This window comes from Rhineura floridana, chromosome 4 (assembly GCF_030035675.1).
Source record: "Rhineura floridana isolate rRhiFlo1 chromosome 4, rRhiFlo1.hap2, whole genome shotgun sequence".
Taxonomy (NCBI): domain Eukaryota; kingdom Metazoa; phylum Chordata; class Lepidosauria; order Squamata; family Rhineuridae; genus Rhineura; species Rhineura floridana.
This window is the reverse complement of record NC_084483.1, coordinates 83,341,443-83,358,334: the sequence shown is the minus strand read 5'-3', so window position 1 is coordinate 83,358,334 and position 16,892 is coordinate 83,341,443. Positions and strand designations below refer to the sequence as shown.

Genomic DNA, 16,892 nt, shown 5'->3' with positions numbered 1-16,892 from the left:
GGAAAAATCAACAGATTATTTCAGCAGTAGCAGCACAATGGTCTATAGGACCAGAACTAAACATCATATCACACATTTATATAACTACATATTATGGGCAGGGAAAAAGTAATTTCATGCAGGATTGATGTTTTTGGAAGCAAACGTGTTTGCCATTATATCTGGTTCTGGGATAAAAACAGAACTGGATCACAACTGGTTTAACTATAACTGCACAATTTTTTTTGCCAAAGTCAAGGATTGATTATATCTATCACTCCAGTTCCTAAATCCAAGGATCTGTATATACAAATCTATTGCTACATTAATTAAAAAAATCCTGTTTCAGTATATCTCAAAAGATCAGAATCACACAACTATATCCTGTTAAGGTCAGTAGCAACATTCCCATAGCCTAATGTGCCAAATTTCAATGAAATTAATAGGACTCAAGTACTTGGGAAATGTTAAAACTCTATTGATTTCAAATGGAATTATGCATATGGCATTCTATGGATTATAGCCAACACGTTTTCTATCTTTACAAAGAACAAAAGGTTTCATTCAGAAATTATATATGAAACCAACCCTATATTACATTTATTAATGGGGAATAATTACATCTAAGTTGCTTAAGCATAAACTTACTTATGCTTGATGAGGATCTTAACTGAGTTTTTATTAACAGAGGTCTAAGTCATAATTAGAGGCAAGTGAAGTTTAGAATCCTCCCCTCCCCTGGGACATACTTTCCAGATGTTATAGCATTTTTCTGGCCCATGGATTTAATGCTAGAGGAAGCAGCACTATTTTAAAATATCCATGCTCTGTTGTGTGCCATTTGCCCTATAATGTAAATTTGTATTTATTTATTTTACATTGATATTCTACCTTTTTTTCCATCCATGGAACCCAAGGTGGCATACATGTTGTTCCCAAGTGGTCACTGATCAGGATTTATCAAAATTAATCTTCACTGTTTATTTTTTTAAAAAAATGACAATTCAAGGAGAGAACAGCCATAGCTGAGAAATAAGGACATTTGTTTTTTTATTAAATTTATATCCTGCCCTTCCTCCCAGAAGGAGCCAAGGCAAAAAAACACACACACTAAAATCTTCTATAAAACATTAAAAAATAAAGCATCTTAAAAACAAAATATCTTTAAAACAATTGAAGCACAAATGCAGACTGGAATAAGGTTTCTACTTAAAAGGCTTGTTGTAAGAGGAAGGTCTTCAGTGGCACCTGCAGTGCAGTGATAGACTGAGTATATACGACGTAAGAAATCTTTCAACTATGCTCATCCCAAGCTGTTTAAGACCAAACCAGCACCTTGAACTTAGCTTGGTAGCTAATGGGCAGCCAGTGCAATTCTTTCAGCAGTGGAGTAACTTGTTGGCAATGTCTTGCCCCAATGAGCAGTCTCGCTGCTGCATTTTGCACCAGCTGCAACTTCTGTACCAACCTCAAGGGCAGCCCCACATAGAGCGCATTACAGTAATCCAATTTGAGATTACCAGTGTGTGAACAACAGTGGTCAGACTATTCCAGTTCAGCAACAGCTGTCTTATCAGCCAAAGCTGTTAAAAGGCACTCCTAGTCACTAGTGTCACCTGGGCCTCTAGTGAGAAAGATCAATTCAGGTGTATCACCCGACTACGAACCTGCTCTTTCAGAGGGAGTACAACCCCTATGAAAGCAGGCAATTGACCAATTATTCAGAATCGGGAACCACCTACCCACAGCACCTCCATCATTCTAGGATTCAGAGACTGTTTACTGGCTCTCATCCAGCTCACCACCGAGTCCAGGCACTAGTCCAAGGCATGCACAGCCTCTCCCAATTCAGATGTTACCAAGAAAGAGAGCTGGGAATTGTCAGCATACTGCTGACACCTTCCCCCAAATACCCTGATGACTGCTCCTAATGGCTTCATTGGGACAATTAACAATGTTTGTTAAACAAACTTCATTAACAATGTTTGTTAAACAGCACTGGGGACAAAGACGGAACCCTGAGCCACCCCACAACACAACTGCCAGGGGGCAAAAAAACAATCACCCAATGCTATTCTGTAAAACCAACCAAGCAGTCCTTCTGGTACCTATCTCACCAAGGTGGCTCAGAAGGATACTATGATCTATGGTATCAAAAGTCGCTGAATGATCAAGTAAGAATAATAGGGTTGCACTCCCCCTGTCCTTCTCCTGATAAAGGCATCCATCAGGGTGACCAATCCAGTCCCAGTTCAGTCCCAGATTGGAATGGGTCAAGATCATCTGTTTCATCCAAGAGTACTTGCAATTGCTGTGCCACAACCCTCTCAATTACCTTCCCTAAAATGGAGTATTTGCAACCAGGCCATAGTTGACCACACCCTGGTTCTACTTGGTCATACCCCTTTGGTAAGCTTTAATAAGCAAAGAAGGGCAAGGGTAGAGAAGACATGTTGCTGGTCGCATCATTGCAAGTACCTTCTCCACATCATCAGGCTGCATCAACTGAAACTGATTCAAAGAATTTGCAGCAGATGTTGCACCGGGCACCTTACTGAGGACTACAGTAACTGTGGATGGGGTCTCAAGATTGCTACTTTACTCTCGAAGTGCCTTGCAATCAATTCACAGTGGGCTTCCAAAGAATCTAAACCTTCATTTCCTGGAGTAGATGTGAAAAAGCTTCACTGGACAGCTACTTGAGGATGTGATGGAGGCAGAAAAGTAGTCCACTGCCCTCACCACCAGAGAGATGCTGTTTCACTCATGCCTGATCTGCCCCATAGCACATCTTTTGCCACTTGCGATCTAGCCATCATCTGGCCTGTTTCATCACCCTTAGTTCACTCACGTATCAAGGTGCAAAATGGGCACCAAGAGAGGGCATTCAAGGGCAAATATGTCAAGGGTCTGTTGCTCCACAGTGTGACAAGAGCTTCAATAAAGGTCGCCTGCTCTACCTTCTGGAAAAAAATTCTCCGGGCACTCAGGAATCCAGTGGATTCCATAAGCTTCCGGAAGCAGACCATCTTAGTCTGTCCACCACCCCTGCAGGGAAGGATCAGAGCCGTAAGCCCAAACTTCACCAGGAAGTGATCTGACCATGACAGTGGGGTGACATCCACCCCTACACCCATGTCCAGACCAACCCTTTCTCCATCTGGAGCAAAAACAAAACTGAGGATGTGCCCTGCCCTATGTGCTGGTGACAACTTGAGACAACCCCATGGTCATCATGGAGACCATGAAGTCCCAAGCCAAAACACTAGAGGCAGCCTCAATATGGATATTAAAATCAGCCACGACTATCGTTCTGGGCTCCTCCAACACCAAGTGGAGACAGACTCCACAAGCTCAGTCAGGGAAGCTGCTGGGCGGCAAGGTAGACAGTACACCAGCAGCAACCCTAGGTCATTGTCTCCTTGGCCTGACATCAGGTGCAGACCCTCAAAGCCAGCTCCAAAGACACAGTGGTTTCCTGGTGACAGAGATCAAAGTTCTGTACACCACAGCAACTCCTCCCCACAGTGTTGCACCAATGGGCCCATGTTCAATCCCTGGAATTTTCAGATAAGGTTAGAAAGGACCCTTGTCAGATCATGTGGCAGTCAGATAACTGCCAGTACGTGTAGGCAAAACTGAGCAAGATCAACCAATGGTCTTATTCAGGATAACGCAACTTCCTTTGTTCCTATGATGCGATAGGAAATGTACAATAGCAGGCAAACGAAAACACTTTGCTTGTTCATATGCATACACCTGTGTATATGTACATGTAGGAAAGTATTCCCACAATTACTCAGAACAGAAAAAAATCCTGAAATTTTTCCTAAAATAGGCCTTCTGCAACAAGAATGGGAAAATCTGTAATATCCTACTGCCCCAGCATCCCTCCCAAATATAAGTTTGTTAACAGCTTAATTTTCTTATACTTTTGGCTGCCCTACCCTTCTGACCCTTGTGCATTCAATAAAACATGTTTCTCTAGTGATAAAACTCTATACTGACCAAACATACCTCCTTACAGATGGGTTCACTGTTCAAACTAAAGACACCTTGTTTGCTTCAAGGATATCCATATCAGCTGAGCTGAAACCACCATAAAATTGGGGAAGTTACAAAGAAGATAGGAACCCTGAATGTGAAGTGTGGAAATACACTTTCATTGCCAACAGCACGAAGTGGATAGATCCAAAGCGATGAGATCTGCATATATGGGACAGGAGAGAACCTTCAATGCAGCTGGAGCTCCACGTATGATCTCCCCAGTAAATGCATATAACTTCTTTGGATTCAGACAATAAAAGCAAATTTGAACCAAAGTACTTGCATCATTCAAATTTTCAAAAACACAGGAATAATATACAGCCGCACTTTGTTTTAGTCCTAAATTATTTTTTCCTGCCTTCAAGAAAGCTATGTGGTATTGATGAATTAGGTGTTCTGCAGAAGAACAATTTTACTCTCAAACAAATTGCACTTCCAACGATTAAAATCCAAAATGCTATACAACCACAGTGAAAATCAGACAAGTGCAACATCTTGTCATTTCTAAATATAAGCATTGTTTTAAATATTTTTTTTTCCTTTCCAGAAAGCTGTTCAAGGCAGCTAACAATCCCAAATCAAAATACTGAATAAGTAGTGAGACGATGCCATTTTTAAATCTAGGTATGAACAGTTGAAAATAGCCACAATTAATTTTTCTGCGCTTGGCACCTTTGTTTTATATTTAAAAAAATTGTATTCCTGGGAAAGAGATTAAATATAAATCAATTTTTAAAAAAGCAGTAATTACTAGGGCTGCCACCTAATTGAAGAAATCTTCCATTCCTATGATGCTGGTGGTTAAATTATGTGGATTAGCTACAACCACTTTCTAAGTCTTGCTGGGTCACTGCAGCTTTTTCTCTGCTGTTCTTTCCCCCCCTTTTCCGCCTCCCAGTGAAGTAAATGGAAGGGGATTAACGACCCCAACTCCAGGGCTGGCATAATTGAGGCCTCCTTTTGGAACTCATTGGTGGAATGATAGAGGTTAGGGTCCCACAGATCCTCAGTTTCCTTGACATTCCCTCATGGAACATTCCCTCATGGTGTACTGGTGGGCCTGCTACATTCAAAAGCCCCTCAGCTGGCTTTTAGCCAACTTTAGGATTGTACCCATATTGTCTGACTTTTAGGTGATTGATTAGATCACTGCAGGGCAGATTGTGCATCAGGGAGGGGTGGACTAGATAACCTCCAAGTTATCTTCCAACACTACATTTCTGTGATTCTTTGATTATTATTGCAACCATTAATTTGCAAATGTTTTTTTAAAAAAACAATTAATCTAAATATATCTGACTAAATATTACAACTATTTTTATTATTAAGTATAATATAATAGGAAATAATCAAATTTGTATGTACTGCAAAAATGCAGCAAAAGGCCACAATTCAAACAGAGTCAAGCATGCTGAAGCACCAAAATATCTGCTAATCAATTCTCCATGTAATTCATTCAAATCACTATGAAGGAAACATATTTATCAGTGAACTGAATGTATCAAGTATTAAGCAGATATATTGGAGCACCCGAGTTATAAATAAAAAAGTGTAATAGGAACATAACTGAAGGGAACACAACTGAAGGCTGTAATTTAATATAATAAAAGACTAGCAAAATTTCATTTCAATCTTTCCCCATATCAAAAGATCTTAGTTATCATCAAAGTGACCATTACCCATCAGGATTTTTTCCCCAAGGTTAAGTTTTGTGGACTTGTGGTGCTTCATTTAACTTCTTCGTTCAGTACTTAATGTGTACACATTTGAGTTAGTGTTTTGAGGGTATTTGGTGTTCTAGAAATGCATTTTGCTTCTTTTTAATTTATACAATATATTTGCTTGATCCTTCATTTGTTGCTGTTTGGTGCTATGAATGGTCTTATATTTTCTGTGAAGCTATCACATTATTTTTAAAAGAACTGAGTGTGCTCCTTTTTTCATATAAATTTACAGTATCTGGGAACATCCATTCAGACATCAAGGGAGGCATTACCTCAGTTTTGAGCTCAGATGGACCAGACTAATATACTACAACCTGGGAGACCAAGGTTCGAATCCCCACAGCCATGAAGCACACTGGGTGACCTTGGGCCAGTCACTGCCTCTCAGCCTCATGAAAACCCTATTCATAGGGTTGCCATAAGTCGGAATCGACTTGAAGGCAGTACATTTACATTTTATGTATATATACAAAACAAGCCTCAATAGAACAATAGTCCTATGAAACATACATGTAACAGCCAATTTTCGAAAACCAACTCAAAATTTAAAACTCCCTTTTTGCTAACAAACATAAAATGTCAGTTGACAAACCTTCAAATCCAGAATAAAAATCAAAAGGAATTTAAAACAGTACTAAACCATAATACTAAATCTCTGTGTTTTATCTCTACAAGTTAAGTCTTGCTCTACCACTTTCCAGTCATACTAATCAGAGTTTTGCTTTATACACTCAACAAATACAGAATTTCACTTACACCAAAGAGTCTACTTTGAGAAATCCCTTCCCAAAGATTTTGTTTCTATGTTTCTTTCTTTCTTTTTTTTTTACTCTAGGACTCCATTCATACACTATATAAAAGGAAAGGTTGCATTGGATAAATCTTCTAAGATGCACATGTTCTGATTTAGTATTTTCTGTTGATGTATTTTTGAAAGCACAGTGCAGTGCTATTCTGTGCTTGTTTTCAGTTTATTCCACTGTTACATGCGATTCATACATGGACATAGGACTGCAGCGTGGGAGGAGAAAATGTAAAATACTGGATTAATGAAGTCAACCAGAACAAGAGGGAGCTGCTATTCTTCCTCACCATGTATCAAATCAAGAGCAGTCACTTTTCTCATTCTTTCCCTTTCCCGTAATTGATAAACATTAAATAAATACTCACTTTTCCCCCTCAAAAAGCTTCAAAGCAGTATATAAACTCCAGTTCATTGAGAACTCTGCACTTGAGCAATACTTCTCTCTTCACAGCACAGTGCCAATTCACTCTTCAGCCACTCAAAATATGGATCATAAAGTCTCCTGTGTAAATAGCAATATAAGGAAGAGTCACATGACAAGGCCCTCTCTCAATGGTCATGGCCAATGATTAAGGCAGTGAAGTTGCAAACTGATGAAAAATGTTGAGCTCTACTCCAGCTATCATCCTGCTGTTTTAGAACAGAGCTGGATACCTGTGCTGCTGTCTGAACTGATGATTCAATAGGACCACAGAATATTCTCAAGCAAAATGTATTATACAGCCATGAGAGTGGCTATATACTATACCCAGAGTGGATTTTTCACATTCTGCAATGTTAAATTGAAAATACCCCCCTTCCCATTCTGATGCTTCCCATAAACTCATGTGAAAACAAAACCTTACAAAACTTGTAGTTCTGAACTCAGAAACACTTGCTTAACAACCCTGTAAATGTTCATGGTGATACACAGACCAGTCAGAGAGAACTGAGAGTTCAAAGTCTAAAAAGAGGGGGGGGGAACCCTTTTGGACTTTTTCTGTCAAGAGTCCTCATAATCTGTTGAAATTCATTAAATTCATCAGCCATGTTCACAGAGTACCTGTACTCCTGATACTGACCTTGCCCCATACTCTGACCTTCATCTTCTGCAGTTTAAACGTTAAAAAAAAAAAGCCTGGCTGAGTTTTAATTAATTTAAGAAATGTTAGCTTGAACTCAGTGATAATGTCAGGCATGCTCAGTAAGAATCAACTGTCACTGTTCTAAAAGCCAGACTCACAGCTGTTGGGCTTGCTTAATCCACATCCACACCAGACATTGATTTCAAGTGAGACAATCATGGCTTCCCCCAGAGAATCCTGGGAAGTGTAGTTTGTGAAGGGCGCTGAGAGGAGACTCCTATTCCACTGACAGAGCACCAGTGGCCAGACTGGTCAGTCAGCCACTCTGACTGAAGCACTGTGAGGGGAACAGGGCTTCTCCTAGCAACTCTCAGCACCCTTCACTAACTACACTTCCCAGGATTCTTTGAGAGAAGCCATGACTGTCCAAAGTGAAATAAAGGCCTGGTGTGGGTGTGGCCAGGGACAGCTTTGGTTTAAATTTGGGTGGGAGCCTACGTGTGCCTGCTGTAGAATAAAAAGTTGGGGGAAACGCTGAAAAGCAATGATACTGGCACATATTACCAAATTCTTACAAACTACACAGGAAGTGGATTGGACTGTGAAAGACCAACCCAAATTGTTTGCTTTTTGACAAATTTGTAGGGCAGTACAATATCTCAGAGAGGAGGTCAGGTCTCCTGCTCCCCTGGTGCATTCACTATAGCTGCCCAATTTTCCTGCTTTTTGAAGTTTGATAGAAATATCTGTGGGCTATAGGCACGTTCATAGCTGGTATAGCACAGTGGGGAGGAGAGCCTGGCTGGGAGTCCAGAGTCTGTGAGTTCAAATCCCCGCTTGTATGTCCTGGGTGTAAAGGGCCAGCTAAAGATCACCCCCACAGTGAGTGGCTCAGGGGTTACGTGCCCTGCCACCTGTGCAGCCGTGGGCAAGCTGCATAATCCCAAGGAACCCAGTTGCCCCCCAGCTGGCAGTTGCGGACAAGGAAGGGGCTGGCTTGTGCAGCTGTGGCAAGCTGAGCAGGCCCTAGCAGCTGGGGAGGACTAGCCTCAGAGGGAGGCAATGGTAAACCCCCTCTGAATACCGCTTACCATGAAAACCCTATTGATAGGGTAGCCATAAGTTGGGATCGACTTGAAGGCAGTCCAGAGAGAGAGATAGGTACGTTCTTAAACCGGAAGTTTTTTTGTCTATTAGTGATTTTTTTTAATTCTACCAAGCACAGAGTTGTTTATTCCCCAGTAGTGTTGTGAAGGTTAGTAGTTTCAGTTCTGCTAAACGGAACTTAGGAAACCTTGGGCAAAGAAAGCCATCCATCTTGAACTACTGAAAGCAGGTACATCAATAATGGCAATACAAGCACTACCTTACCTTCCTCCACCAAGGCCTATGCTCATCCTGGCAAGTTCTAATTAAATTAACTGCTTCTGAATTAACTTGACTGGGCTCCTTATTGCAGTATCACTTGTGAATGTAATCTCTATTGGCAGTAACCAACTACGTCTTAGTGACATATATATGTGTTCATAATGAATTCAGAAACTGGCACATTCATTTCAGTCATAAGACAATACATGCATTAGATCTTTAGTTAGCCTTACTTTCTCCTTTCAAGATCAGAAAAACATCAGATTGTATCCAAAGTAGTGCTAAGTCAGGGCACCAGCACAAGGATTTCAACTTGCACAACGAGATTTCCCCCTCCTCTCTCCATTTCCCTTAAATCTGTTCTAGGGGTTTCCCCAACTCTCCAGAGCAGATTTGAGGAGGGTGTGGGAGGCGCATGGAAGGAGGAGGGGGAAGTCTCACTGCACAAGCAGAAATCCTTGCGCTGATGGGATATGTTAGTTGGATATACTACCCATATACTTTGGGTATATTTGTAATAGTCCTTGATTGAAAAAACTCAAAACTGATTACCCGTCCTAACCTATCCACGCATTGGCAGGCAAGGGGCGGGGGGAATCATGACCACTGGCTGCACACCAGAATTTTGTTTCTTGCTTGTTTCTTGGCCATAGGTAAGCAGGATACTCATCAGTGAATGCAATATAGATCCTGTTTCCAAAAATGTTAATCCTACAATAACCATTATTGGTGGAAGAAATGTGTCAGGTTGATGTTTACATCATTCACCTTACACTGACACTGTTACTTTTTCCAAAGTAAAGGCAACACTTTTAGTTTTTGAACTCACTTAGCTATCTGATCAAAAAGTTTTGTTGGGAGCCAATGGGATGTAGAGAGATGGGAAGTATAAAGAGAAAATGGAAATGAAATGGACTGTCTTCAAGTCGATTCTGACTTATGACGACCCTATGAACAGGGTTTTCATGGTAAGCGGTATTCAGAGGGGGTTTACCATTGCCTTCCTCTGAGGCTGAGACACAGTGACAGGTCACCCAGTGAGCTTCATGGCTGTGTGCGGATTTGAACCCTGGTCTCCCAGGTAGTAGTTCAACTAATTCTCTGTGTACATAGCACAAGTGCAAATAAATAATCAATTTTTCTTCTCTGTTGCTGGATGCACTTCTGCTCATGTTTTTACATGGAGGCTGCAGCCAGGGTCAGCCCTTAAGATCATACACAATGGAGCATAGACATGGGCTCCTGCTGGGAGGAAGGGCGGGATATAAATCAAATAATAAATTAATAAATAAATAGGCAACTGCAATGGAGGAAGGAGAGAAACTGATGGGCCACCATGCTACTCATGGCAGACACATCTTTTGATTCAAGACCATATAAATCAAAATGTGGTATAGTAAGTAAGAAAGAAAGAAATGGGGAGGTTGGTTGAGAAAGATTTTGGTGTGTTTGACCTTCATGTTCCCTCTCTTCTTTCATTAACTGTCTGCTGAAGTGATCTAGCCAAATACAGCCAATTCAGATCCTGTCACAGAATTACAAGATAAATTAGGAACTGCTGCTACAAATTTATAGCCACCAAGGTCTTTGCTGATTAAATTTTCCAGACTTGAAAGTAATTTCAGTGTCAACACTCTTTTATTTAACTCACAATCAACATCAGAACAAATGAGGGAGGAGTGATGGCTGAGGCAGCTTAGCACTTTTCCCTTCAAATTATCACATGATTTGATCAATGCAATCTTCCTTTCATTTGAATGGCAAGCAAATAAATGTTAACTTAAGAAAAGCCAAATCTGCCTGAGAGTTACTCCATACAAACAAAAGGAAATTGCTAGGGACAGCAGTGGCAGTTTGCACCCTTGAAAAGCTATAAATTTCCTGGTTTTCTGGTTTTCTTCTTTTCTTAGTATATGAAGCTGCTGTATTTTTCCCCAAATAATTACTTGGGACTAATTTTACTCTCTGCACAATTGCCCCTTGGGGAATCATAGATGACTAAAGTTTGTAGTGATTTCCATAATAATTCCACAATCATAGCAATGCACTTACTCATAATATAAAATGGAGCTATGCATCCTGGTGAAGCAGGATTTTGAATTTACTGCATCCAAAGCCAAAACTTTGGGCATATTCACAAATTACTCTAACAACGCCTTTTGATCTTGAAGGCTCTAATATGGGAAATACATTGGTGTCACTTGCACGTTATGGCAAATCACTGTTTATAGTTTACCATGAATCCATTGGTCTGACGCACTCTGCTCCAACAGCCACAATCCCTGATTTAGCATTATGAACTAACCAGGGGTCGCGGTACTCCAAACAAACCATGATCTGTGGCCAAGGAAGGTTTGTTTTTGACTTACTGACTGAGGCAAGTTCCAAGCAAAACAAATAATCCTCAGTTTGCACATAATACACAGCCAGGGATCATGTTTTTTCCTCTCTCATATGCCAGCAGGGAGGAGCCAACTAGGCCATTCATGCATTAATGGTAAATCATTACCATGGTGTGCAAACTGGGTTATTTTAAAATCAAAGTGTGAATTGTAGTGAATAGTTTTTTAATTCAATTTCAAATGCAGAACTGTAAAAGCCATGCAAAAGTTTTCATGGGGAAAATGAATACAATGAGTCAGCAAAGCTATCATAAAATCATGTTTTATGATGTAGACAATTGAAGCAATTGACATGACATCCTAATAGTTTATTTGCCATGAATTATATTATAAATCATATAAGCAAACTATAAATAAAGTTTTGAATATGGTTTGGGATTTCAAAACGTTTATAGAGATTATAAAATTAATCCTCAAGGATTCTTTTGATAGAACAGCTTGAACCTGATGTTTCAAAGACATCTGTCTCATTAAAAGATAAAATGATATTTTTAATTCTACTCCAATAGCCACTTGTGCATATGTGTATACACACATACACACAATCTGCTGCCTGGTCCATCTGTAAGTAGAACTGGTTTTTAACTTTTGTTCCTGATCCAAACCATAGGAACATTAACAGTTTTTGTTTCATGTAATGTATTAAAACAGATTTCCAAGTGTACAAGGGAACCCATGTTTGATGGCATGAAGATAGTCATGCCCATTTAATTCAGGAAGGCAGTTTAGACTATAGCAAGATTTAGGCAGTAATTTAAAATTTTTCACATGAACTATGACGGTATTCTATTAGGCCACAAGTAAGGATTAACAGTAAATTAGAATGATGACCTCAAAGTACAATTTATTGTTGAAGGCTGAAACATAAGAAATAAATATATGGATTGAAATTATTTATCTAAAAATTCAGCATTGTTGTGTAATAGTAGATTTGCATCCTCAGATACTCAGTTGGCCTCAGGGATAAATAGATGGGATACAAAGGAAAATAAAGAAATTAACTTTGCATCAACTCAGTTTGGGTTTTTTGTAAAAGTTTTCACACTTTATCAATACGGAAGGCTTATTTTAAACCTCATCTATGAGTACAGAAAGAAAAACACTCTACAAAAAACAAAAAAATGCCTTCTCACAAAGCTTGGACATCTATTATAGCTTAAACTGCAATCCTATACATATCTATTCTAAACCAAGTCCCACTAAGTCCAATGGATCTTACTCAAGAGTTCATTGGACATGGAATTGCAGTCTAAATCTCTACACGGCAAAACAACAATGTAAAAACCTCACCTTCTAGACAGGTCAAAGCATAGGCCATCAGTTACTACAGGTGTGAATAAGGGTAGACTGGTTTCACACTGAGAGGCTTGCAAGCGGATGAGAGTCTTTATCTAGCGAGAAAGTAGAACAGAAGCAGAGTACATCTTTTAAGCAGGATATCAACGAGCCTCTTCAATCCTTTTACCAGACACATAAAAGCAACCCAGCTAACTTTTTTTAACTGCTCAGAATACTAAACCTAAATACCAAATACTAAATACTAAACGGGACTAGTTGGAAAAATCTTGGAACGGGGCGGAGTACACCTTTCAGCCACCTGACATCAATCTACTACCGTGATTCCTTCATTAATGCATTTGAGCTGAAGACAATGGACCTGCCATTAAGCGCCACACAGTGTAAGATAAGAAAGCCCTAAGCAGATAATAATCGGTGCATTTAGTTGGATTTAAAACATTCAGCTGCTTAATCATTTCTTCCTCACTCCATGCTGCTGCCTAAACATACAGGGAATGCTTTGCATGCCTTAGGCTAAGGGAGGGGAAGAGGAGTGGGGGGGAGGTAAAGAGGGAGAAAGAGTTTGAGCAGCCTAAATACTGAGAGACAGGGAATGCAAACAGCCAGGGGATTTCACTGGCAATCCTCTGCCAGGGAAATGAAAACATTTCTTAATTGCCATTAGGGAAATAAGTTAAATAAGGGCTTGGTAAGCGTTTAAGGACTGGCAAACGGATTATAAGAAATGGCAGTGGGCTCTGGATTTCCATTATGCGACAGAGTGTGGAATTAATATTTAATTGCAGTATTTTCCCAAACAAATTTAGTTCACTCTATCATCATGTCACTAGACACACAGAGAACGATAAGATTTAAACCAATCATTGTATAGATGAAACACAGCCACAGTCAGTGATTCAGCTCGGTTCCTTGATTTCATATACAAGAACTTGGAGACTGTACTAATTAGAGTGTAAGAAGAATGGACACTTGGAAAGCTGCTAAAAATTGCAAAAACTTTAAATATAGCCAAGACTAATTCACAGAGTCAGAAAGGTGATTCACTCTGTTCAACAACCTTCAAGCTGCAGATCTTTCTCCCACACTACTATAAATTATAATGAAAATTATATTTGCTGCCTCGAGAGCACTTTTAGCATAACCCTAAACACTTCTGAAAATGTATCTCACTACATATATCTGATTTGCCCACACATATATAGAAATGCTTAGAAAAAGAAATCACTTGTTTTACTAGGCCAAACAGCATCAAAACAACTTTGCCTGAACAAAGAAAGTCCCAAGACTGTGTCACTGATAAGACTGAAAACTAAATAAGACTGAAACTAGATATGACCCACAGTTGTCTCCTTGTTTCTCTTGATGTTTTTGTTTTTCTTATTAAACCAAAAGCAGCCTCAGGAGGCTGTGAGTTTGAGCGCAGATACAGAGGAAAACTGAAAAGCATGCCTCTTCCCATCAAAAAGCAGCCAAAAGCAAAAAGGGTGAAGATGCTGTTTCTGTACTCAAAATTGCAGTGTTTTGTCACTGCTTTTGGTTTTGTTTTGTTTTTTAAATGGCTTCAGGGTAAATATACATGCAACATGTAAAAAGTGTCTTAAATGCCATCTTTGGCAATCCCCTAGGAAACTCTTTCTTGTGAGACTTTGAGGTGATTTGTGTGTGTTTGGGCCCTGGGTGAGAGCCGGGATGGATGGATGGAGTCCTGGGTGACAGCCAGAAGGTTGAGAGGTGTTGAGTGGGAAAGTGAGAAATAATCTGTGTAGTATTTATTATTAGTAATTTGTATTATGTATGTATTATTTGTACTATGGTTTTATTTGTATTTTATAACATTTGTTGTAGTTTTACTTTTCTGTACACAGCTTAGAGATATAGAAATATTCTAAATAAATAAATAATGTTTATTTCCAACCTAAGCTGTTCAATCCATCAGTGATACTACTATATCACCTGAACATTTATTTATCACAGCATTATTATATCCTAGGGGCAGACAGAACATAGTTCCTTACATAAGAGGGAAAGCAAGTAAGGTGCAAGTTGCTCACAACTTTATCAGTATATGGGTAAAGTAGTAATAAAAACATCTGTTTGCAGACTTTACATTTCACTAGGGTTCAGCATTATATCCATCTTAATTACTGCTAGGTAATCCAGCAGGGCATCACAGTGATAGTTAATTTCATGGTCTGGAATACTACTTGTCTCACTAGACATACAGTATACAGTAGAACACTATGCCCTATATAGCACAGAATCTAAGATTTATCCATTGCATGGAAACACAGAAGTGCCCATGCACACTAGCCAACCACTGTATTCACTGGTTGGTTCTTGGGTCTTCCATATTGGGTTGGAGCCGGAAAACTTTCCTTCCATCCATGGAATGCTTTTGTTCCAGCAGAAGGATCCTGCTAGTGGAAGGATGGCAGGTGACCTTGCTGTCTGTCCTCCCTGTGCAGCTCACATTGACACCTCCCACACTATTTGGGGGAGTCTGTCAACCTTCACTGGGTCCCTCTGGAACAGTGGGGGAGTTGTTAAGTTCTGCAGCGGGGGAGGGGTCAGAAAAAGTTGCCCCTCCTTCTGCCTACGAGAGCACCCCGTGAGTAGAACCCCATTCAGGAGATGTTTCTGTTGGCAAGAATGAAGCCTGGATCCAACTCACTGTATTTAACATTTCCTATTAATGCAATAAAAATGGGGGAGGGGAACCATACTCCTAACTGGTGTCCTGATTGTAAATGTGTTTAATTACAAATATGTCAATAGAAATCAATGTAAAACTCTTCACATTATGTGATTAGGATTACAACCTAAGGAGATGAATGAGCATCTAACAGAAATGAAAAGTGACTAATTCCTTATGACTGTATTTATTTATTCATTTTATGTCTACACATTTTGTCTAAATTTTCAAAATATTGCAAAACCCAGGAAACTGACTTGTGCTTTCCCTTTTTAAATTCCGTTTTATCTTAGTATGCCAATAAAGGCTATATATGCTTCTACACAAGTATTTCTGTTTTTTTTTTATCAAAGCTTCGTTTTCTGACATGTAGATGAAGATTTCTTCAAGAATCTAGAATATTAGCAAGACAAATCACTTTCATGAAAGCCAGCAGCCTGAAACAAACAAGAATCTATTTCCCCTCAAAATACAGGTGTTGCTTTAAACAGAAAAGTAGGTATGCATTTTTTTCTAGCATTAATAAAGAAAGTGTATTGCATCTTACAACAAAGATGCCTAACCTTTTGGGGCCATAGGGAACATTTGGAAAATATAAGAAGAAACTGTTGTGGGCTCCACAAAATATCAATTTTACAGAAGAAATACTGGTGATACTCAACCATCCCCAAAAGCAAAAATATCTACACATGCGTCAAAACAAATAAAACACAGATAAAAAAGCAGCCAAGTTCCGACAAACTGGGCAAATTCCCCAAACAAAAAAGCAACTCCCCCACAGCCCAATTAAAAAATTAAAAATGGGGACAGGCATGGTGGGTGCCAAGGGCACTGCAGTCTGAGGGCAGTGTGGTGCCTACAGGAACCATATTGGGGACCCTACTGCTTTATCAGCATGGTAGCAGTAGCAAGACAACATACTGACCTAATACAGGTATCATGTTCCAATCCTCCAAACCATGCTTTGAAAGAACAAAAACATGCCATGGGCTTCTATGCTACCTTCTCTCTTATTCCTGTCGCTCAGACACCAATTTTCATCTCGATTTCCTGGTTTCCTCTAGCCATAGTTCATCACAATATCTGAATTGAGCGCACCATGGTTAATGCTAAACTACAAACTATGTTTTGAAAGTGGGTTTGCAAACCTTGATTTACCCAATTTGAATGGAAACTACAATTAGAGAAAATGTGGAAATGGAGGAATTGACACATTATATGGAAGGAATAAGAGGAAGAAAAAAGCCTACAGGCCTGCGGCCATTCCAGATCTTCAAAAATCATGGCATACTGTGCCTTTTGAATTTAATCCCTGAATTAAGAACGCGTCCTAACCCAAAATATTTCTATATACCTAATATGTGACACTCGGAAACCCATGTACCTCTCACCACATTCCTGCACTCCTCAACAGATACTGTCAACAGTATTGTTGTGCAACTCTTTAAAGGAGACAGAACTACAAAGGAAGGCTTTGTCAAAAGGTGGTTGTGTGCATATGTGTGCATGTGG

General features: G+C 39.6%; 1 protein-coding gene across 7 annotated transcripts in view; it reads right to left on the bottom strand.

Moving 5' to 3' along the window:
• PRDM1 (PR/SET domain 1) overlaps window positions 1–16,892 on the bottom strand; it is a 126,431-nt gene that overhangs the window by 79,279 nt on the left and 30,260 nt on the right. For 3 of the 7 annotated variants that reach the window (XM_061623473.1, XM_061623477.1, XM_061623485.1), the window contains exons 4-5: window positions 12,680–12,780; window positions 6,921–7,057 (exon numbers count right to left, since the gene is read on the bottom strand). The exons of 1 other annotated variant lie outside the window; for it this stretch is intronic. The gene's annotated coding sequence lies outside the window, so the exon portion shown is untranslated. Of the gene's footprint in view, window positions 1–6,920; window positions 7,058–12,679; window positions 12,977–16,892 lie in introns of those variants that run through there. 3 more of the 7 variants (XM_061623474.1, XM_061623480.1, XM_061623476.1) reach the window with 3 other exon arrangements.